This window comes from Nerophis ophidion, linkage group LG01 (genome assembly GCF_033978795.1).
Source record: "Nerophis ophidion isolate RoL-2023_Sa linkage group LG01, RoL_Noph_v1.0, whole genome shotgun sequence".
NCBI lineage: Eukaryota > Metazoa > Chordata > Actinopteri > Syngnathiformes > Syngnathidae > Nerophis > Nerophis ophidion.
The window spans coordinates 70,608,194-70,631,723 of NC_084611.1; the positions used below are offsets into that span (position 1 = coordinate 70,608,194).

The 23,530-nt window shown below is 39.6% G+C and overlaps 1 protein-coding gene across 2 annotated transcripts in view; it reads left to right on the forward strand.

The window, feature by feature from the left end:
* The first annotated feature begins 3,738 nt into the window (after positions 1–3,738).
* Positions 3,739–23,530, forward strand: part of lpar2b (lysophosphatidic acid receptor 2b) — a 59,869-nt gene continuing 40,077 nt past the window's right edge. Inside the window, exon 1 of one of the 2 annotated variants that reach the window (XM_061909918.1) lies at positions 3,739–4,091. The gene's annotated coding sequence lies outside the window, so the exon portion shown is untranslated. The remainder of the gene's footprint in view (positions 4,092–23,530) is intronic. The other variant, XM_061909911.1, reaches the window with a different exon arrangement.

Sequence of the window (23,530 nt, forward strand, 5' to 3'; positions counted from 1 at the left end):
GTCTTGTCTAATCATAGAAGATGCAGACGAGGCGTGTAGGCGGATTTCTTAAAATTTACTCCACAGCGTGCTCATCAAAAAAATCCAGCTGGCTAAACGGGGGCTACTGGCATGCACTTCATTACTGTGGCATGCTGGGTAATGGAGTTCTTATGGTACATAGCCCATAACATCACAATATATATCTGCCTTAGGCCAGCTGGAAGGCCTTAATGACAACAACTCGTGATCTGATTGGCTATCATATTTACATTATACATGCGCTTCTTGACGCCCCACCCCCACCCATGGCGGCTCCCAACAATGGTGTGATCTGCTGCTAGGGAGGGGCGGCCCTGCATGCATTATGTTATGTTGCATTCCATTAGGTTGTTTTGTTTTGTTTGTAACGCACAATGATTCTACTGCGCAGTGTCAACCATGCTCAACTGTTCAAATCTGCTGCTGCTCGAGTGCTGACGAGAACTAGGAGACAAGCTTGTCTCTGCGTTAAATTATTAAACGTCATTCAAAATAAAAGATGAAGGGCCTCTATCCAACATCTCACCTGTTGCCGTGGGGACAGCCCAAGCAGCTGTACAGGAAACACGCGTGGAAAGTATGATGTATGCGTCGTTCACCACATAAGCAAAGTATACAATGCAGGGGTTGGGGTATAAACACAATCATCGCATCTGTAACATCTCACACTAACTGCAGCGCATGAGCTGGCGTAAACAGGAAGTTGTAACTGCTTTTTGTCCCTGGCTTGTGGTGGTATTTCCTCCTTGTCTTTTCTCGCCTTTGTCATCATGAGACAAACTGTTCAAATGGTTAAATGGAAGCTTTATGTATTGTGGTGCCCCTAATATATCCAATGCTTATTGACATTTCCCATGGTAATAGTATTCAGATTTTTTTTTTGCATTAAATAATTTTCTAAAACAATATGCCACAATATATTTTTTATGCAAAATCGTTAGGTGTATACAGTCTACTACTGACATTTCTAAAATAAATTAAAACATCATTCTACTTTTTAAAGCAATTTTTGTATTTCATTTTCATACTTACATTTGACCTCCATTGATATATATATATATATATACATATATACACACACACGGTGTGGCACAGTGGGGGAGTGGCCATGCGCAACCCGAGGGTCCCTGGTTCAATCCCCACCTAGTACCGACCTCGTCACGTCCGTTGTGTCCTGAGCAAGACACTTCACCATTGCTCCTGATGGGTGCTGGTTAGCGCCTTGCATGGCAGCTCCCTCCATCAGTGTGTAAATGTGGAAGTAGTGTCAAAGCGCTTTGAGTACCTTGAAGGTGGAAAAGCGCTAAACAAGTATAACCCATTTATTTATCATTTATATATATATATATATATGTGTGTGTATATATACAGTGGGGCAAATAAGTATTTAGTCAGCCACCGATTGTGAAAGTTCTCCCACTTAAAATGATGACAGAGGTCTGTAATTTTCATCATAGGTACACTTCAACTGTGAGAGACAGAATGTGAACAAAAATCCAGGAATTCACATTGTAGGAGTTTTAAATAATTTATTCGTAAATTATGGTGGAAAATAAGTATTTGATATACATATATATATATATATATATATATATATATATATATATATATATATATATATATATATATACATATATATATATATATATATATATATACATATATATATATATATATATATATATATATATATATATACATGTATATATCCCGAATTCGGAGGTCTCAAGGTAGGCAAGTATGGTGAGGAGTGAAAATAAGATGTATCCAAGATTAAATACTTCTATAAACTGGACTTTAAGACAAAATGAATGCGATCATACAAAGTACGTTTTAATGGAGGACAGCTATTACTGCTTCAGATACAAATACAGAAAGGTAAAATACACAAAAAATACTTGATTTATTTTGCTGAAAGCAAATGGGACCGAAATGTATTTAACAACAACTTTATCAAATACTTTTTGGACCCATTTATCATATCATAACATTATGGTAACGTTTTTATGAAAGCGAATAACTCCCTTTCCCCCCCCCCTGTAACTCTAATGTGCCACCTAAATCAACAATGACTAGAGCTGCACATATGAATTTAAGTAAAAAATATATATATATATATATGTATATATATATATATGTGTATGTATCCATCCATCTATCCATTTTCTACCACTTATTCTCTTTGGTGTCACGGGGGGCGCTGGTGCCTATCTCACAATCGGGCAGAAGGCGGGGTACACCCGGGACAAGTTGCCACCTCATCACAGGGCCAACACAGATAGACGGACAACATTCACACACTAGGGCCAATTTAGTGTTGCCAATCAACCTATCCCCAGGTGCATGTCTTTGGAAGTGGGAGGAAGCCGGAGTACCCGGAGGGAACCCACGCATTCACGGGGAGAACATGAGAACATGCAAACTCCACACAGAAAGATCCCGAGCCTGGAATTGAACCCAAGACTGCAGGACCTTCGTATTGTGAGGCAGACGCACTAACCCCTCTTCCACCGTGATATGTATATATATATATATATATATACACATATATATATTGTTTTTGTGACATAGATACAGTATATATATATGTATTTTTTTTTTTTTTTTGGCCGAGAGTGGAGTCGGCTGTCTTGGTTGCTTTGTTGGATCTGCTTCTGTCTCTGGCCATGCTCCCTCCTCCCCAGCGGACAATGGCGTGGAACACCGCAGAGGCCACCACAGTGGATATGTTTATTTTACTTTTTATTCATAGCTGTATGTAGAAGTGTCTGGTTGTATCTGCTGCTTTAATGTCTTTAATGACCTTTGTGTTCTTTGATGTTTGATGTTTCCCTCTTACACACATGTAAGAGGGATGTGTACTATGGCTATATATATATATATATATATAGCCATAGTACCCCCCCCCCCCCCCCCCCCTTGTTTACCTGTATGTCATCTTTTTTTGTAAGGGGCGCTGGAAGCCGGCAGACCCGTCAGCGATCCTGTTCTGTCTCCCTGTAATGCTGTAATGTTTGTCTGATCTTGAATGGGATTGTGCTGAAAATTGTAATTTTCCTGAAGGAACTCTCCTGACGGAATAAATAAAGTACTATCTAAAATCTAAAATCTAAAAAAAAAAAAAAAAATATATATATATATATATATATATATATGGCCCTGCGATGAGGTGGCGACTTGTCCAGGGTGTACCCCGCCTTCCGCCCGATTGTAGCTGAGATAGGCGCCAGCGCCCCCCGCGACCCCGAAAGGGAATAAGCGGTAGCAAATGGATGGATGGATGGATATATATATATATAAATATACATATATATATATATATATATATATATATATATATATATATGTATATATATATATATATATATATATATATATATATATGTCACAAAAACAACTGTAGACAAGAAGCAGCACACAAACAAACGGTTGAATGGATGATGAACCCCCATAGCAGATGTTGTAACCCATTGAAGACCTTGTACTAAACACAAAAAATACCCTAAAAACGACAGTTTGAAAGGAATATGAATAATTTGACGATGACAAATTATTAATGTATTATTTTTTTACATGTCTGGCGCTCACAGGTTGGACCTCTCGGTCACGCGTTAGTGTTTCACCTTTTACGGTCCTAACTGTCAATCAATCCATCCTCGCTCTGCAATTGGCTGGCGGGGTCGCCACTCTTGAGCCAATAGGGAACAGGCATGGGCGGGGCCAAGAGCACCGTCCAAGGAGCTGTCGCACCGCGCCCTTTCAGCTCAACCCAGCCAGAGACCGCCGAACTTCGCCGACAGGTAACAACAAAGAAGACTCCAAGAAGTCCCGGAAGACGCAGTCAGCGGTTCGCCTGAGGACATTGCAGCTTTGTTCCAAGTTGTGGGCTGGAACGGAGCCTCGCTGAAATCCCAACTTTCTTTTGTTTTTTTGGGGAGGGGGTTTGATTTCCGGATTGTTCACCTTTTGGGCGTCTTCGCGGGAGGTGACCTCAGGTACCACACTTGCCCTGTGAGCTCGACGCTCTCTGCGGATTTACTACACAAAACAGCTCAAACTGTCCACAGAAGGTGAGTACATTATTTTGTTTCTTACGTGTAGTTCTTTAGGCGCATAATTGGGGGAAATTTGTGTTATTTTTTTTAACCTTTAGTTCCAGCAGCAATATGACCACAACGCTAAGAGCCTGACGTCTTCCTCTGGTTTTTGTGTGAATTTTCAATGCAAGAGTCGGTTATATCTTCAAACTTCACTCAATGGCATTCATGCCAAAAAATTGTACTTGAACATTAGTCAAATATCTTATATAGGACAGGATGGTTTTGCTGTTTTTATGGACCTGTTGCAAGAACTCTAGTCAAACAAAGATTGTCTAAATCAGGGGTCACCAACCTTTTTGAAACCAAGAGCTACTTCTTGGGTACTGATTAATGCAAAGGGCTACCAGTTTAATACACACTTTAAAAAATTGCCAGAAATAGCCAATTTGCTGAATTTGCCTTTAATATATATATATATATATATATATATATATATATAATACAAAATTTGGTATTTCTGTCTGTCATTCCGTCGTACATTTTTTTTTCCTTTTTACGGAAGGTTATTTTGTAGAGAATAAATGATGAAAAAAACACTTAATTGAACAGTTTAAAAGAGGAGAAAACAGGAAAAAAAAAAGAAAATTAAATTTTGAACCATAGTTTCTCTTCAATTTCGACTCTTTAAAATTCAAAGTTCAACCGAAAAAAAGAAGAGAAAAACTAGCTGATTCGAATCTTTTTGAAAAAAATTTGATGACATGTTTTGAATAGGTTAAAATCCAATCTGCACTTTGTTAGAATATATAACACATTGGACCAAGCCATATTTCTAACAAAGACAAATCATTATTTCTTCTAGATTTTCCAGAACAAATATTTTAAAAGAAATTCAAAAGACTTTGAAATAAGATTTAAATTTGATTCTAAAGATTTTCTAGATTTGCCAGAATAATTGTTTTGAATTTTAATCATAATAGGTTTGAAGAAATATTTCACAAATATTCTTTTTTGAAAAAACAGAAGCTAAAATGAAGAATTAAATTTAAATTTATTTATTATTCTTTATAATAAAAAAAAAATTACTTGAACATTGATTTAAATTGTCAGGAAAGAAGAGGAAGGAATTTAAAAGGTAAAAAGTTATATTTGTTTAAAAATCTTAAAATAATTTGTAAGGTTGTATTTTTTTTCTAAAATTATCTTTCTGAAAGTTTTAAGAAGCAAAGAAAAAAACATATTTTAAACAAGTGAAGACCAAAACTATAAAATATTATCTTGGATTTTCAAATTCTATTTGAGTTTTGTCTCTCTTAGAATTAAAAATGTCGAGCAAAGCGAGACCAGCTTGCTAGTAAATAAATACCCGCCCACACCGTCAAAATACGTGTTGGTGACCCCTGGACTAAATTTATGACATAAGCGCTTGACTGTTTCAAGGACAAATACTACAAAAACACCAGTCAGTTATCTTATTGACGGAAATGTTCTGTTGTTTTTAAGGAACTAAAAAGGGTATATTTAAAAATTCTTACTTGACAGTAAGCGAGTGAACTCTGCTGTTTTCAAGGACAGACTGCAAAACTGGTTGTCAAAGATCAATCCATCAAAGTTTATTTATAGAGCCCTGAATCACGAGTGTCTCAAAGGGCTGTACAAGCCACAACGGCATCCTCCAAAATGTAAGCTAATTTTCTTACTTAATAAACCACATCAGGGCAAGAAAAAAACTACAATACAATGAAAAACTTGGAGGGGACCGTAGGGCTGGGCAATATGGCCTTTTTTTGATATCTCGATATTTGTAGGCCATATATCTCGATATTTTGCCTTGGCCTTGAATTAACTCTTGATACATATAATCACAGCAGTATGATAATTCTATGTGTCTACATTAAAATATTCTTCTTCATACTGCATTAGGGGCGGCATGGCATAGTGTGTAGAGCGGCCGTGCCAGAAACCTGAGAGTCAAATAGTGTTCGTCCTTCGTGACGTGGTAGGTTACTACGGACGTTATTAAATTCTGATGTTGACTATTTTTTTCATATGGTGTTGATCTGGAAATGTTTGCCTCTGCATTTTGATGGTGTCGGCGTGTAGCACAGAACAGCACTCTTCATTCTCTAGCACAGTGGTTCTCAAATGGGGGTACGTGTACCCCTGGGGGTACTTGAAGGTATGCCAAGGGGTACGTGACATTTTTTTTTTAAATATTCGAAAAATAGCAACAATTCAAAAATTCTTTATAAATATATTTATTGAATAATACTTAAACAAAATATGAATGCAAGTTCATAAACTGTGACAAGTTCCATAAATATTGATGTTAAAGATTTCTTTTTTTGTGAAGAAATGTTTTGAATTAAGTTCATGAATCCAGATGGATCTCTATTACAATCCCCAAATCCCACTTCACAATCCCACTTCAAGTTGATTTTTACTTCTATGTGTAGAAATCTTTATTTATAATTGAATCATTTGTTTATTTCTCAACAAGTTTTTAGTTATTTTTATATATATTTTTCCAAATAGTTCAAGAAAGACCACTACAAATAAGCAATATTTTGCACTGTTATACAATTTAATAAACAGAAACTGATGACATAGTGCTGTATTTTACTTATTTATCTCTTTTTTTAACCCAAAATGCTTTGCCCTGATTAGGGGGTACTTGAATTAAAAAAATGTTTACAGAAGGTACATCACTGAAAAAAGGTTGAGAACCACTGCTCTAGCAGGTGACTTTTCAAATTATGCTACATATTAGCAGTAATGCTACTTTTTATAGCAACGCTTCTACCGCATGCTTGACTTATTACGGTTGTCTGTTGGACATATTCCCACTTGAAGCCAAACCACTGCCAGACGATGGACTTCCTGCTGTTTTTCTTGGGAATTACTTCTTCCTTCATTCGCACCTTCTTTCTCTTGTATTACCACTCGCACGGCTCTGCTAGCATCACAGCTAACGTTACCCATGCTGCTACCTCTATGCTCCGCGAGGGCGTATACGTATGTGATGTATGACGTGACAGTATTTGAAGTTTGTAAGAAGTTGCGCGTGTCTGTGAGAAGGAGACACAGGAAAGAGAGCGAAGAGCCTGTAGTGTAATCCCCACAGCTAAAAGCAACTGTGTGAGAACTTATACTCAAGTATCACGATATAGTCATTTTCTATATTGCACAGAGACAAACCCGCAATATATCGTGTATATCGCCCAGCCCTAGGGGACCGCAGATGTGGGGAGCCCCCCAGGCGACCGGTGCAATGGACGTCGAGTGGATTTAGTTAATAGTGTGAGAGTCCAGTCCATAGTGGGACTAGAATGGGGTCATCTTGAGTGGAGACAAGTCAGCATCACAGAGACGTCATCTACTGATGCACAGATGAGTGGTCCACTCCGGGTCTCGACAATGAACAGCTAGCGTGTCATCTGTGGTTCTAAAACTTTTTCCCACCAAGTACCCCCTCAGAAAAAACTTGTCTCTCTAAGTACCACAATAATACCCTTCATTAAAATACAGTAGTCTAGTAAGTCTAAGTATTCATTAAAAAAAGAGGGAGAGGTAGTATTTAACAAGTATATTAAATAGTTTTGTCCACTGTAGCATTACCCCCAGTTTGAACAGTAACACTGTGTTTGAATATTTAGTTGATTCCTTGGCGTACCATGCTCCATCTCTTACTACAATGTGAGAATCACTGCTGTATAGGACTGAAGTGATCTGCTGTTTTTCAGAATCTGCTGCAAAAAAGCGAATTAAAGATCCTCTATGTAAAAAGAGTTCTTTGGTGTTTTCAATGACTGATTGCAAAAACGCTAGACAAAGGTCCTCTAAATAAGGAGTGTACTGCAAAAAAACAATCAAAAAAATCAATCCCTTGTCGACGTTCCTCTGACAGGTGCACGCATCATTTTTTAAGGGCCGACCACTAAACCATCCGTCAAAGATCTTCTATTGTATATGACAGGGGTGCTCTGTTTTTAAAAGACTAGCTGCAAAAACGCGAGTCATAGATCTACTATCTGACAGGAGCACTCTGTCTGCTAGTTTTCATGACTGACTGCAAAAATGTGAGTCAAATATCCTCTGTGACAGGTGTGCTGTTGTTTTTAGGAATTCACTGCAAAACTGCTAGTCAAAGATCCTCTATATAACATGACTCCTCAGCTGTTTTAAGGACCTTTACTCTGTGATAGAAGTATTATGCTGTTTTCAATGGTTAACTAAAAACACTACTCAAAGATCCTCTATACGACAGGGGGGCTCTGTTGGTTTTACCATTTGACAGAGAGCACTCTGCTGTTTTTAGGAATCTGCTAAAAAAATAATGTTAGTGTCATCCAATAGTCTGTATCAATGTCATTTGTTTCATCATATTTCAGAGGTCAAGAAAAAAAACAGAGGCCATTTCATCCCTACAAGCCTGTTTCGCAGGTTTTTCCTGACCTCATGAATATTCCGCTACCCCGGTATTGATAACTGTCTAACGGATAAACCACAGAAACCTCGGCTAAAAAACAACCATATATATACAGTGTATGTATGTATGTATATATATATGAATGTATGTATGTATATAATAATTTATTTAAGATTTTTTTATTGTTTAGGCCATTTTTGTGCGTTTATGATACACTATTTACTAGGAGTTGGTAAAAAAAAATGGATTTGCATAAGTTTTTCCATTTTTTTTAGGTCATCTCTGCGTTTACTAACTGCGATTATACGTCATACGTCAGCAGCCAAGAGGAGCTCTTGTAATCTGTTACCTGTTTTGAAAAGGTTTCATAATTTTTACACCAAATGATATATTGCCAAAATGTAATAAAAACGAAAAAGCACTTTGCATCCAGAATCGATTTTGAAATGAATCGTAATTGAATCGTGCGTCCTCATAAGATTCTCATCGTTTAGTAGTTGAGGAAGTAAACATTGTGTTCTTCTTAACTGTGTAGTTCCTTCCTTCGTAGGTGTGTAATGGTACATGTACTCATAAATTGATTATTTTTGGTACCAAACCATGGGTAGAGAGACCCGAGTTGTCACGCGGTACACATCAAGTGACAGACAGGAAGTTTGACTGCCTTGCGTTATAGCAGGGGTGTCAAACTCATTTTAGATCGGGGGCCACATGGAGAAAAATCTACTCCCAAGTGGGCCGGACTGGTAAAACCACGGCATGATAACAAAAACAAAAAAGACAACTTCAGATTGTTATCTTTGTTTAAAAATAAAACAAGCACATTCTGAAAATGTACAAATCATAATGTTGTTGGGCTTTTTTTTACACTTACATGTTGTGGTTAATTGTATTTTATATTTGTTTGTTGTTATTTATACTTGCTGAATAAATTATTTGATAATGTTGATCAGTCAACTCATGAGTGTTAGATTTCAATCTATCAAGATGAAAAAATAATAACATTAAATTACAGGATGTTATTTATGTGGTTTATTTTTTTTTTTACATATGTAGCATAATCTACAACAGGGGTCTCAAACTCAATTTACCTGGGGGCCACTGGATGCAGAGTCTGGGTGAGGCTGGGCCGCAAGAAAAGACTTCTTAAAAAAAATGTTGCACACTCCTCAGTGTGTCTAGTTGTATAATGACGTTTCAAATTGTATCCCTTGTCCAGCGCAACTTTCTCTGTGCAAATAAGTCACGTCGGGGTGCCCTTAAATATTGCATCTCCCACTTTTCCTGGAATTGTCTTTGCTCATCGCTAACCTTTCTCTTCACTGCAGGCTTTGAAAAAGACATGTTTGGGGTTGTGGAATATATTTGTATCTAACCGACGCACGGAGAATAATGTTATGTGTGTCGTTCCGCTTTTCCTCCCTACACCAACACAGCGGTCGGTGGATAATACCCGGGAAAGTACCGGGATAGCGAGCGCAATAAGTGACGGCTCCCGGAGTGTTATCCGGCGTCATATAGAAATATATGTAGTGTTCATCATGTGAGGCAATGCAAATTAAACAATAAAAAAGACAAATAACGGTTTGAATTGGTCCAGGTTATCGGGTACTGTTATTACTGACGGACAAGTGTCGCAGTGTGACTGCAGCCAGGCACGTAAGAAAACCCTCGTCTCTATGGCAACGTCTCTGTCGCTTTCACTCATTTGCCGCTTTTCTACTAATGCTGGGGTAGGCAACCCAGAATGTTGAAATAACACAACACTGTCAAGCGCCATTCATATAAAACTTGCGGGCCGCACTAACATTAAACTTTTAATTGACCCGCGGGGCGCGTGTCTGAGACCCCCGATCTACAAAGATACAAAGGATTGGTCTTGCTACATCTAGTGGACACATTTAGAACAGCGGTTTCTTTCATTCAAAATTTTCAGCTCATTTTTATACTGAGCAAACTCATCCTGCAGGCCGGATAAAGCCTGTTGGCAGGCCTGACCCGGCCCGCGGGCCGTACATTTGACACTTCAATCAATCAATCAATCAATGTTTACTTATATAGCCCTAAATCACTAGTGTCTCAAAGGGCTGCACAAACCACCACGACATCCTCGGTAGGCCCACATAAGGGCAAGGAAAACTCACACCCAGTGGGACATCGGTGACAATAATGATCCAGTGGGACGTCTGTGACAATAATGATTATGAGAACCTTAGAGAGGAGGAAAGCAATGGATGTCGAGCGGGTCTAACATGATACTGTGAAAGTTCAATCCACAATGGATCCAACACAGTCGCGAGAGTCCAGTCCAAAGCGGTTCCAACTCAGCAGCGAGAGTCCCGTTCACAGCGGAGCCAGCAGGAAACCATCCCAAGCGGAGGCGGATCAGCAGCGCAGAGATGTCGAGGCGGATCAGCAGCGCAGAGATGTCCCCAGCCGATACACAGGCAAGCAGTACATGGCCACCGGATCGGACCGGACCCCCTCCACAGGGGAGAGTGGGACATAGAAGAAAAAGAAAAGAAACAGCAGATCAACTGGTCTAAAAAGGGAGTCTATTTAAAGGCTACAGTATACAAATGAGTTTTAAGGTGAGACTTAAATGCTTCTACTGAGGTGGCATCTCGAACTGTTACCGGGAGGGCATTCCAGAGTACTGGAGCCCGAACGGAAAACGCTCTATAGCCCGCAGACTTTTTTTGGGCTTTGGGAATCACTAACAAGCCGGAATCCTTTGAACGCAGATTTCTTGCCGGGACATATGGTACAATACAATCGGCAAGATAGGATGGAGCTAGACCGTGTAGTATTTTATACGTAAGTAGTAAAACCTTAAAGTCACATCTTAAGTGCACAGGAAGCCAGTGCAGGTGAGCCAGTACAGGCGTAATGTGATCAAACTTTCTTGTTCTTGTCAAAAGTCTAGCAGCCGCATTTTGTACCAACTGTAATCTTTTAATGCTAGACATGGGGAGACCCGAAAATAATACGTTACAGTAGTCGAGGCGAGACGTAACAAACGCATGGATAATGATCTCAGCGTCCTTAGTGGACAGAATGGAGCGAATTTTAGCGATATTACGGAGATGAAAGAAGGCCGTTTTAGTAACGCTTTTAATGTGTGCCTCAAAGGAGAGAGTTGGGTCGAAGATAATACCCAGATTCTTTACCGTGTCGCCTTGTTTAATTGTTTGGTTGTCAAATGTTAGAGTTGTATTATTAAATAGAGTTCGGTGTCTAGCAGGACCGATAATCAGCATTTCCGTTTTTTTGGCATTGAGTTGCAAAAAGTTAGCGGACATCCATTGTTTAATTTCATTAAGACACGCCTCCAGCTGACTACAATCCGGCGTGTTGGTCAGCTTTAGGGGCATGTAGAGTTGGGTGTCATCAGCATAACAGTGAAAGCTAACACCGTATTTGCGTATGATGTCACCTAGCGGCAGCATGTAGATGCTGAAGAGTGCAGGGCCAAGGACCGAACCCTGGGGAACTCCACACGTTACCTTAACGTAGTCCGAGGTCACATTGTTATGGGAGACACACTGCATCCTATCAGTAAGATAAGAGTTAAACCAAGACAGGGCTAAGTCTGACATACCAATTCGTGTTTTGATACGTTCTAATAAAATATTATGATCGACGGTATCGAAAGCAGCGCTAAGATCGAGGAGCAGCAACATAGATGACGCATCAGAATCCATCGTTAGCAATAGATCATTAGTCATTTTTGCGAGGGCTGTCTCCGTCGAGTGATTTGCCCTGAAACCGGATTGAAAGGTTTCACATAGATTGTTAGACGCTAAGTGTTCATTTAACTGCTCCGCAACAATTTTTTCGAGGATTTTTGAAATAAAGGGAAGGTGAGACACCGGTCGGTAGTTTACCATGAGGTCGGGATCGAGGTTAGGTCTTTTAAGAAGAGGATGAATAACCGCTTTTTTGAATGCTAGGGGAACAGTGCCCGAGGAAAGTGATAAGTTTATAATATTTAGCACTGATGGACCTAATAATACAAAGAGCTCCTTGATCAGTTTCCCAGGAAGAGGGTCAAGTAAACATGTTGTTTGTTTTATTCCATTTACACGTTGTAACAATTCCTCTAATGTTATTTCCTCAAAACGAGAGAAACTATTTTGGAGGGCAGTATCCGCCGTATATACAATCGTGTCAGTGTTAATAGAACCCCGTTGTAGCTGGGACGCATTGTCTTTAATCTCCTTTCTAATGACTTCAATTTTCTTACTAAAGAATTGCATAAAGTCATCAGCTGAGTGGGTGGAGCTACTGGAAGGAGTCCCTTGTTGGGTAAGCGATGCTACCGTACTAAACAAAAATTTAGGATCGTTTTTATTACGGTGGATGAGATTTGAGTAATAATTAGCTTTAGCTAAGGTAAGCATGCGTTTATAAGTTATTAAACCATCACTAAATGCTTGATGGTGCACCTCAAGTTTAGTCGTGCGCCATTTGCGTTCCAGCTTTCTGCATAATAATTTCTGAGCTCTAGTTTCTTCTGTAAACCACGGGGTGCGCTTTTTTGGAGCCTTTTTTTAACTTTAGCGGTGCTATGTTATCAATGGTTTCGCGCAGGGCGTCGTTAAAGTTGTTAGTGAGGTTATCAATAGAGCCCACATACTTTGGGAATGGTGCCATTACCGAGGGCAGTAGGTCAGCAAGAGTTGTCGTTGTGGCCGTATTAATGTTGCGGCTGCTATAGCAGTTATTATTATTATTAGTTTGACGAACATGCGTCTGAACCTCGAATTTTATAAGGTAATGATCGGACAATACTTTAGTATACGGGAGTATCGTAACTTTGGAAGCGGTGATACCCCTGACAAGCACTAGGTCTATCGTATTACCGTTGCGATGCGTGGGTTCATTTATTATTTGTGTGAGACCACAGCTATCAATTATAGTCTGGAGCGCTACGCACGGTGGGTCCGATGGGGTATTCATATGGATATTAAAGTCCCCCATTATGATTATATTATCGGCGTGTGTCACTAGATCAGCAACGAACTCTGAGAATTCATTGATAAAGTCCGAACAGGGCCCTGGGGGGCGGTAGATAACAGCCAGGTGTAGAGGCAGCGGTGTGACAGACCTCATAGTAAGCACCTCAAACGATTTATATTTATTATTTATGTTAGGACTAAGGTTAAAGTTTTCGTTGTATATTAGTGCGACCCCCCCACCCCTTTTAAGCGGACGGGCAATATGCGCATGTGTAAAGTTAGGAGGACATGCCTCATTTAGCGCAAAAAAGTCGTTTGGTTTAAGCCAGGTTTCACTGAGACCGATGACGTTAAGATTGTTGTCTCTGATAATATCATTAACTAACAACGTTTTGGGAGACAATGATCTTATGTTTAAAAGACCTATATTATAGGTAGTGGGCTGTTTTAGGGAATTTTTGATCAAATTATACGTAGTAGCAATATTAATAATGTTGTGTTTATTATGCCCAGTGCATTCAGTATAATTACGACCATATCTAGGAATTGATACGACGGGAATGTTCCGATTGTTTGTTTGTTGCTTTGATAAACTGCACGCATCATGGTTAGCCACCTCAGTAACGGGGATTTTCCGATTGTTTGTTTGTTGCTTTGATAAACTGCACGCATCATAGTTAGCCACCTCAGTAAAACACATGTCCAACTCTGAAACACTCAAAGCAGAAAAAACTTGTTCTAATTTAACAGACTCCTTACCCAGACCAGTAGTCTCGCATTTTCCATCTAAATCCGTCTTCGGGATGGAGGAAAGTGGTGTTCTGTGGGGATTAGCCTTCTGCTTTGTTTTTAGCCCCGCTCGACATCCGCGTTTCCGATCACACCGCTGGCGTCTGCTCCGTAGACGGCCCCCGCTGCTACTAGACTCCGCTGCTTCACAGGCCGCTGGATGTAGCCGCCGACGAATCCCCATGCTAGTTAGCATGTTTAGCACGCCCGCGTCTATCAGTCCAAAACGGCCCAATATGTCCATATCCAGAAGTGTCTGGCGGTCGTACGTGATCACGGAGTGACCACGATGCGAGCCAGCCATGAAGTCTGCAGAACTGTCCGGCATTTCCGCCAAATGTTCCATCTTTAGCAAGAGCACCGCAGTGTCGCAGCCCGTCCGGGCGCCGCCATCTTGCTTCTGCGTAATAGTAGCACATCTGCAGTAATTTGTAAACTGGAGCTATTCAACTGGCGGCCCAGGAATGACACCATTATAGCGAGCGAGTTCAGTTCTGAAACTTGGGAGACAAACATTTTGACAGCAAATTCCTAAAAACACTAGTGCTCCCATTGCATAGAGGAACTTGGACCACTGTTAACACATTTTAACCTTGGTAGCAAACATAAAACACAGCGGTCCAAACTTGTGATTTACAAAACTCTGGTTTTCCTCAAGGCTCACTTTAAGTCCTGTCTTTAAAGAAAAAAAAATAATAATGTGATTTATTATCACTTTATTATCATAATCTGATAAGAATATCTATAGTGTTGCTGTATCTTGTTAAATTTAGATACAGTCGGTTGTCATTCGTTCAACTTCTTTAGTTATACTAGTGTTGTTTATCAAGGTTCCTTTTTAGGTCCTCTCTTTTTCAATATGTGGGCTATTCAACTTGTGGCCCGTGAGTTAATAAAAAAAAACAACAACTAGTGCAGCAGATTCTATTCACATTCTAACTAATGGATGGATAAATAGTCATAAATAGACCAAAATCAATTGTATACTGTAGAGGGCGTCGGTTCTAAGGAATATACAAAATGAGACTGATAATGAAGGGAGAACCCCGCCCCCTGGTCCTTAGTGTTCTGGAAATGTGGCCCCCAAAACAATTAATTTGAATATCTATGGAAACAAGTTGTCGCTGATTTAGAAAAAAGTGGTAAAGCTCGACCTTTTGTTTTGAAGGTCAAAGTGTGTTTAGGAAACAGAAAAAGTTCCAAATCAATCAACCGCACTGGGTTTCCGTCCCACCTGTTTGTGACGTGTCTGTGCATAAATGTTCTCTGCAGACGCTACTGCTTGTACTGTGTGCCTCCTGCTTGCCTCTTCATTCCACACAGAAACCCGACCAAGAGATGAACAGAACTTTCCTTTTTAAGATAATTGAGCGTTTCTCTCTCCGGTTCTTGTGAAGTGTAAATCTTCCCTGTTGCGAAGAATCGCTGGCTTAAGAAAATACAAGTTTGTTTTTTTTGTTTTCCCCTTTCTTCTAAGGAAGAGGAGTCTCGGGCGTGGCCGCCGTGCAAATGAGGGGTTCGCTTTGCAACTGCTGTTTACTGACGGCACTCCTTCACGCTCAAATGAGTGCAAGCAACGCATAAAAACGCTTAGTTGTGTGTGTAGAGTGCGATCATGGCGGTCAGTATTGTTTCTCAGGGGAGGGATATTCCAATTTAAAATGTTTGTGCTTTTGTCAGAGAATTGGCTCAAAGTGCTAGCAAAAGCTGTGTTCCCACCAAGCGATATAGCTCAGTCAATTGTCATTGGTAGCTCTTTGGTATGATTTGGTATAAAAGCTCACATTTGATGTATACGCGCAGTGAGCAAGTGCTGATATTGGCCTAAAAATATTATATACATATGTGTGTGTGTGTATATATATATATATGTATATATATATATATATATATATGTATATATATATATATATATATATATATATATATATATATATATATATATATATATATATATATATATATATATATATATATATATATATGATACGGACGATTGTAGCTGAGACCGCAAAAAGGAATTAGCGGTAGAAAATGAATGGATGGATCTATAATATATATATATATATATATATATATATATATATATATATGTATGTATGTATATATTTGTTTATGTATATATATGTATATATATGTGTGTATATATGTATGTATGTATATGTATAAATATATGTATGTATATGTATAAATATATGTATATATATATGTATATATACATATATATGTGTGTATATATATATACATGTATTTATATATATGTATATATGTGTATATATATATATATATATATATATATATGCATTTATATACAGTATATATTTGTATATGTATATATGTGTATTTATTTATATATGTATGTATATATATATGTATATATGTATATATATATATGTGTGTGTATATATATATATATATATATATTAGGGTTGCAACTAACGATTAATTTGATAATCTTTTAATCTGTCGATTATTACTTCGATTAATCGATTAATATTCGGACTAAAAAGACAAACTACATTTCCATCCTTTCCAATATCTCTGACTTCGTTTTCAGAAAAAGTAAGCAGTGTTGCCTAAAATGCATTAATAAATTACAGTTTTTTGGTATTTAGAAAATTAGACGGTATTACTAACTGTCGGGAATTCTATCGCGATATATCACTATACCAGAGCTAGACGAAGTGGCTGGGGAGAGGGAAGTCTGGGCTTCCCTGCTTAGGCTGCTGACCTCGCGACTTGACCTCGGATAAGCGGAAGAAGATGGATGGAAGGCATTAACCGTTACCTCCCTAATGTACGGTCATGGTCCAAAGTTTGCATACACTTGTGAATGACATAATGTCATGGGTGTCTTGAGTTTCCAATAATTTCTACAACTCTTATTTTCTGTGATAGAGTGATTGGAGCACATACTTGTTGGTCACAACAAACATTCATGAAGTTTGGTTCTCTTATGAATTTATAATGGGTCTACTGAAAATGTGACCAAATCTACTGGGTCAAAAGTATAAATACAGCAATGTTAATATTTGGTTACATGTCCCTTGGCAAGTTTCACTGAAATAATGTGCTTTTGGTAGCCATCCTCAAGCTTCTGGCAAGCTTCTGGTTGAATTTTTGACCACTCCTCTTGACAAAATTGGTGCAGTTCAGCTAAATGTGTTGGTTTTCTGACGTGGACTTGTTTCTTTAGCATTGTCCACACATTTAAGTCGGGACTTTGGGAAAAGCCATTCTAAAACCTTATTTCTAGCCTGATTCAGCCATTCCTGTACCACTTTTGACATGTGTTTGGGGTCATTGTCCTGTTGGAACAGACAACTGCGCCCAGGACGCAACCGAGGTGATGATGATTTTAATTTGTCTTGAAGAATCTGGAGGTAATCCTCCTTTTTCATTGTCCCATTTATTTTCTGTAAAGCACCAGTTCTATTGGCAGCAAAACAGGCCCAGACATAATACTACCACCACCATGCTTGACGGCAGAAATGGTGTTCCTGGTATTAAAGGCCTCACCGTTTCTCCTCCAAACATATTGCTGTGTATTGTGGCCGAACAGCTACATTTTTGTTTCATCTGACATCACATGAACAAAGATAAGACCTTCTGGAGGAAAGTTCTGTGGTCAGATGAAACAAAAATTTTAACTGTTTGGCCACAATACCAGCAATATGTTTGGAGGAGAAAAGGTGAATTGGCGACTTGTCCAGGGTGTACCCCGCCTTCTGTCCAAATGTGACCGGGATAGGCCCCAGCACCCCCATGACTCCAGGAGGGACAAGCAGTAGAAAATGGATGGATGGAAGGATGGATTAATTGTTACAGCCCTACCTTTACCTTTTTATTGAAGACTTTTGTTGACGAAAACAGTGATGAACAGAGCGGGAAGAGCCACACTAATGCCACCTTCATAGTGTTTGTACGAGTTCTTTTTTTAAATGAAATAGTGTGTCTCACCTTCTTTATCAATGTGCTAAGACTCACAACATTGTTTAGCCACATGTTGGCTAATTTTGCCGTCGTACTCGATAAATAAAAAAGGTAGAAATTCGAATTCTACAAAAGTGGGTTGGTTCGAGTGTAACAGTGTATTACCTTAAAGATGGTAGTGTGTATTGTGGTCCGAGTACTGGTGAATATAAGCAAGCTTCATCTATTGATATTATTATTAGAAATATGAGCACCATGGTAAAATACAGATTGGCAAGTCAGTCAGAAGATCTCGGTGCGAATTTCTGTTAGAATGTATTTTCCATGTTTTCCTTGTCCTGGCATCCCAAAAACATGCATGTTAGGTTATTTGGACACTAATTTGTCCATGTTGTCTATACAGTATGTGTCCTGTGATTGACCGATGTGTGTGACTGTGTGCACATCTCACTTAGACATGATCGGAAAACAAAGGTCAACTGTAGCGCAACAGGACATGATAGACTACTCGCTTCTGACAGTGACGAATGTTTCCTGCCACCTGTGTGAAGTCTTGTTTTATGTCTGTGTGCAGTTCAGGTGCTTATTCGTGCGACACAAACCAAAACTGTAAAACAAAAAACATGTTCACCCACAACGCACTTGAAACGCTACACTGCTGCAAGGAGAGTGGATGCACAGACTGTTGAGTCGATTTAAGTGAAGTGAAGTGAATTCTGTTTATTTAGAACTTTTTGTCTCGTGACTCAAAGTGCTTTACGTTGAGAAACTCATTTTCTACGTTTAAGCTGAATTTCTACCTGTCAGTGGCACTGGCAGCAATGTGGGTACCTTTTCTTGCCCAGGGACACAACGGCAGTGACTTAGGCCCCGTTTACACTGCACACCAAATCAGATTTCTTTGTCCTCAAGTGACACAGACCTGATTTTTTGGGCCAGTCTAAACGCTCCAAAGTGCTTCAAATCTGATCTTTTCGCATCATATTAAGGCCACATCAGAAGGTAGCCCAAATCCGATTGGAATCTGATCTTTTCAAATGTTACTTCAGTCTAAACGCAAGGCGACCTAAATGCGACCCGTATGTGACTTTTTTGTCAGCTTTGGGCGAACTACGTCACTCGTGTGCGCCGTCGGGAAAGACAGAGTCGCCAGTGGAAGTGAATATTTCATCACAACATCCAAAGTCTGTGTAAGGCGATCATATTTTTGGTGCATCAATTGTCAATAGTGCACAAATAATTGGCTATATGTAATATATGAATATATACGTATACTGTATATTGATTCTGAAGAAATAGTTATGGTTGGACCGTAATTTGATTTGATTTGATTTTTGATTTTTATTAAGGATCCCCATTAGCTGGTTACCACAACAAACCGCTAGTCTTCCTGGGGTCCACAACTCAACACAATTACAAGTAAAAGCATATAATTGTAACTACGCATTACAGAGAGAGAGAAAAAAAAAAGCATCAATAAGAAAACAGGCAAACAATTTACAGTCACAGAATAATTATTACCATATAAATATAACTACACAATATAAAACCAAACATAAAAAATCATCAACTAGCAAAGTAATTTAAAAACTCAGATAAGATATTACTTTCATTTTAAAAGCCTGTGTACTTTCAGTGCCGGTGAGAATTTGAAGCAGGTTATTCCAGAGCGATACAGATTGACGCTGTGTCGCATTTGCTTTCATGTGAGTTTAAAAATATACCTCCCGTGGATCCACGCTGATGACCATATCTCCTCTATTTGGCCGAGTTGTTAGAGTGTTCACCCCGAGATCGGTAGGTTGATATTTCAAACCCCGGCCGCGTCATACCAAAGACTATAAAAATGGGACCCATTACCGCCCCGCTTGGCACTCAGCATCAAGGGTTGGAATTGGGGGTTAAATCACCAAAAATGGTTCCCGAGCACGGCCACCACTGCTGTTTACTGCTCCCCTCACCTCCCATGGGGTGAACAATGGGATGGGTTAAATGTAGAGGACACATTTCACCACACCTAGTGTGTGTGTGTGTGTGTGTGTGTGTGTGTGTGTGTGTGTGTGTGTGTGACAATCATTGATACTTTTACCTTTAAAAGATTACAACCCTCCTATATATATTACACTATAAACATACATTATACTACTTTATTTTTTAGTTAAAAAACTCTCTTTTTTAAGGTATGGCGACTGTTTCTATGGTGGCGACTTTTCTTTCATAGTTGTAGCGGCTTCCTCCCAGTAAACTTTTATGTTTTCACGTTAGCACATGCAAGTGACGCTGAGGCAACATTGGGGTCACATATATGTTTACACAGGAGTTTGATAAAAGCCAAATCAGATAGAGGAAAAAAAATCTGATTTAGGCCACCTTGGCCCGCAGTGTAGATGTAGTCTTGGGTAGCAGAAGCTGGATTCAAAGCAGGAAACCTCATGTTTCTGGTCTGCCGGTCTACCATCTGAGCCACACCGCCCCAAGAAAAGAAAGTAAAGAAAACATCAGTTGAAAATGTGTTGACATATGTCCAGTTTGTCTTTTCTGCTGCCGTTGACAGAAGGAAGTGACTAATATTTGTTGACACAACCTTAAAGCTGGGAAGGGGTATTCATTTTTTAAAATCATTTTAAAATTGTCATTGTTTCTCCATCCATCCATTTTCTACCGCTTGTCCCTTTTTGGGGTCGCGGGGGGTGCTTGAGCCTATCTCAGCTGCATTAGGGTGGAAGGCGGGGTACACCCTGGACAAGTCTCCACCTCATCTCAGGGCCAACACAGATAGACAGGCAACATTCACACTGACATTCACACATTAGGGCCAATTTAGTGTTGCCAATCAACCTATCCACAGGTGCATGTCTTTGTTTCTCAAATTGGTAAAAAAAAAAAAAAAAAATGGCAACTCTACACAAAAATGTGACACATTTATTCTTGTTGTCAACCATTGCAAACACAACTTTTGACTCCACATTTATCTTTACATAAACTAATGCAATCCTTTTACATCCATCCATCCATCCATTTTTCTACCGCTTGTCCCTTTTTGGGGTCGCGGGGGGTGCTTGAGCTTATCTCAGCTGCATTAGGGCGGAAGGCGGGGTACACCCTGGACAAGTCGCCACCTCATCGCAGGGCCAACACAGATAGACAGACAACATTCACACTCACATTCACACACTAGGGACCATTTAGTTTTACCAATCAACCTATCCCCAGGTGCATGTCTTTGGTGGTGAGAGGAAGCCGGAGAACCCGAATGGAACCCAGTAGCCACAGGTAGAACATGCAAACTCCACACAGAAAGATCCCGAGCCTGGGATTGAACCCAGGATTACATCATTATTCAATTTGCACTCCTGGCTTTCAAGTCATTTTGTTTAAAATGCAATTTCAATGTTGATTGTGTGCATCCATCCGTCCATTTTCTACCGCTTATTCCCTTTCGGGGTCGCGGGGGGCGGTGGTGCCTATCTCAGATACAATCGGGCGGGAGGCGGGGTACACCCTGAACAAGTCGCCACCTCATCGCAGGGCCAACACAGATAGACAGACAACAATCACACTCACATTCACAGACTAGGGCCAATTTAGTGTTGCCAATCAACCTATCCCCAGGTGCATGTCTCTGGAGGTGGGAGGAAGCCGGAGTACCCGTAGGGAACCAACGCAGTCACGGGGAGAACATGCAAACTCCACACAGAAAGATCCCGAGCCCGGGATTGAATCGAGGACTACTCAGGACCTCCGTATTGTGAGGCAAACGCACTAACCCCTCTATCACCGTGCTGAAAGATATGGCAATGTATTTAAACTTTTTCCCCTACAATATGAATTGAGGAAAAAAATTGTTTTATTTGATTACTTAATTAGTTGAACAAACTACTCGATGATTAGTAGAATAATCGATAGCTGCAGCCCTATTTATTTGTACCCCAGATGGCACTACTTTTCCTTACTTAAAGCATGCAGCAAAGTGTACAAATTGACTTGTTTAGAGTGAAAAAATATCAATGTGTAATATTTTTACAGTAGTTTTTTTTTGAGGAACTGACATTTTTATCTTAAAGAACTCAAGTGTGATTTTTTTTTTCCGTTTAAAAACTGACATTGTAAGGAGGGAAAAAAACAATGCATTAAAAAGAGTGTTCCTGCCGATCACTGACCCATCACAGGGTCTCAATAATATTAATGAGCAAATACACGTTCAGATTAGGGCTGGGCAATATGGCCTTTTTTTAATATCGCAATATTTTTTGGCCATATCGTGATATACGATATATCTCGGTATTTTGCCTTAGCCTTGAATGAACGCTTGATACATATAATCATAGCAGGATGATGATTCTGTGCGTCTACATTAAAACATTCTTGTTCATACTGCATTAACATATGCTCATTTTAAACTTTCATGCAGAGAGGGAAATCACAACTAAGTCAATGAAATGATGCTACATATTAGCAGTAATGCTACTTTTGGTAGCAACGCCACACGAGACCAATTAAAGTTGTTTCTGAATATATTTTACACCCCCGCGCTCCCAACCCCGCCTACCTTACCGACGCACGGGTTGGTGGCGGGGTTTGCTGCTAGCGGGGTGTATAAAATAGTCAGGAAATGTCATGAATACAAAGGATTATGGGTATTTGTTGTGTTGCGTTTATGTTGTGTTACTGTGAGGATGTTCTCCCGAAATGTGTTTGTCGTTCTTAATTGGTGTGGCTTCACAGCGTGGCGCATATTACTAAGAGTGTTAAAATTGTTTATATCACAACCATTAGTGTACTCTGTGTCACCCAGTATGCCTTGCAGTCGTGTGCGTGTTGCTGCGGAAGCCACACACAACATGATGCTGGACTGACAAGCAGATCGTACATGCTGTAGTAGGCGACAAAGCCAATGGCTCTATAGCACGCCCTAATACTTATTATCTGGGTGACTACCGGCAGTCATTCAGGAGAATAATAGCGTCTCTTAATGTCTTCTTCGCATTATGACACGGGTATTAAATAGCACTTTGAATGGCAAAGGATACCGATCACAGAACCATGCATATCAAATATTTCCATCCATGAATATCAAATATTTCCGGATGGTTCAACCGCCACCCGCCCGAATCTAATTAAAATCTATTTTTTCGTCATGTCAACCGCCCGACCCGCGGTTTATCCACGCACTCCGCGGCTGAGTCCGCAAACGGCGCATCTCTAGCGTATACGTATGTGACGTATGACGTGACAGTATGTGACGTATGTAAGTTTGTGGGCTTACACTCTGTGAGAAGGAGACACAAGAAGGAGTGGGTAGAGCCTGGAGTGTAATGCCCGCAGCTAAAAGCAACTGCGTGAGAACGTATACTCGA